The sequence below is a fragment of the Schistocerca cancellata genome, chromosome 8 (assembly GCF_023864275.1).
Source record: "Schistocerca cancellata isolate TAMUIC-IGC-003103 chromosome 8, iqSchCanc2.1, whole genome shotgun sequence".
NCBI lineage: Eukaryota > Metazoa > Arthropoda > Insecta > Orthoptera > Acrididae > Schistocerca > Schistocerca cancellata.
Window position 1 is genome coordinate 316,105,379 of NC_064633.1, and position 2,248 is coordinate 316,107,626.

Sequence of the window (2,248 nt, forward strand, 5' to 3'; positions counted from 1 at the left end):
TCGGACTGCCTACTACATCGTTCTTCCATCAGAAGTTTCCATCCATTGAAAGTCCAGAAACTTTGAAATTTCTACGCTGTTACCTAATTTTTATGGTATTATACATTAACAGAAGCTGCTCTGTTCTTGACACTAAAAATCTACATTAACTTCGTAATTTTACTTTTATAAACATTTATAGCTTTTCCTTTGGGTAAAACCATTTAATAACTGTTTCACAAACACAGTTCACTCTAGGAGGCAGGGCGTCGTCATTACACGTCGATGTGTTCAAGCAGACCCCATGTCAGAGAGTAGACCCAAAGCCTGAAAACCTGTCCAAACCACGAAAGCTTTGTTTAAAAAGAAAGAAAATTTCTATGCGAAGGTTTCTGATGTTACTGATTACGAAAATAATTTTACACGTTTCAGAAACAGAAACAGTCTTCAGATCGATTATTTTGCGATTTGCTGGAAGAAAATGAAAGTACATTCGTAATAAAATTGGAAAAGATTGAAAAATAATAATAAAGTGTGATTTTGTGATTTATAAGAACAACAAAAAATACCAGTTGTCCGAAAAAGAATTTTACTAATTTTACAAACAGAAGAGAGACGGATACAATAGCCAAAGTCAAATACCAAGGGGAGCTGTCCGACGAATTCCATATCAGAACGGGTGTCAGACAAGGTGATGTTATCTCAGCACTGTTATTTAATCTGGTCCTAGAGAAAGCAATCGGATCAATGAAAAGAGAAAACAAAGGGGTGACGCTAAATGGTAGGACAGATTTATTGGGTTATGCAGACGACATCGCAGTACTAGCAGAATCAGAGGAAGAGATGGCAGAAACTGTAGAGGACCTAGCGCACAATGCAAGTAAGATCGGGTTACGGATTAATGCGAAAAAGACTGAGGTAATGGAGGTATGAAGCCTCTAATGACATTTCCTAAAGTGGAAAATTTTAAATACCTTGGTACATGATACAACAGGCAAAATAATTTAAAAAAGGAAATATTTGTGTGAATTCCTAAGGGGCCAGACTGCTGAGGTCATCGGTCTCTAGACTTACATACTACTTAAACTAAGAACAACACGCACACCCATGCCCGAGGGAAAAACAGGAAATAAACTAATTATTGTGAATAGGTCTAAGACTTATTTCAGTCTAAAGCAAATAATGTCATCCAAGAATCTGTCAATTAAGTCCAAACTTAAAGCATACAATGCCGTGATAGTGTTGAAAGTTGCGAGCTCTACCTTCTTATCTCGTGTTTTCTACTGAAAATCTCGTGCTTGTACTCTTGTTAACTTTACTATTACAGAGATCGCCAAAACTTTATTTTTTTTATTGGTCCTGTGAGCAACAAATAACTTACTTGGCCTTTCTGCTGCCACTGCTTGATCTGCAGCATCCATTATTTAACAAAAACATAAAAAAACCTATTATTCATGCTGAGTGCAATGCATGTTCTGTATGGCGGTTCCTGCTGTTGCTGCGCCTGCTGCTGCTTACTACAACTACATATAATTCAAGGGAAGGTCAAATCTAAACTCGATAAATGATAACCCAAACAAAAAACTATATTCTGAAAGCGATTCTTTCTCTTTCAATTAACAAAACGCTAGAAGCTATTTGAACAATCGCATCGTTTGTAAATCTGCCTCCAGCGGCATTAAAGCAATATTACAAATTAATCAAACTCTTGAGACAGACTGAAATACTTCTCAACTGAATCCATAGTGAAACAATTCCCTGACAATTACAAAAGAAATCAATGACAAAAATCAATACTTAATCTAACAATGGTTTCCCCTTAAGAATTCAGCTCCTATCATTATCAAAATTACCGTCTGCTGCTGCGCACATACACAAACCCTTTTCTTTAAATTAATAAGCGCGCTGCAAATTATAAAAAAATATCAACTAAATACCAAATCCTGTGTCGCTGCTGGCGGACACGGCAGTACGGCAGCTCGGCGACAACCCCTCGCCCAACACACCTGCGCACCACAGCAGGCGGGCTCCTACACTGGCTTCAAAACTGCCACTAGTTAATCAGTCCGCTGCGAGGCGCGGCAACAATATCTTAGATTCCAGAGCTTGTGTATGCGCGCTGTAGCCAACCTTTACATCCTAAGAGAGTATTGCCAACTCTCAGTGTCAGTATTGTTGTATGGGACAGAAACCCTAAGCACAACAAAGAAGGATGAAGAAAACTTGTTGGTCTTCGAAAGAAAAATTATGAGAAGGATCTTTGGACCTG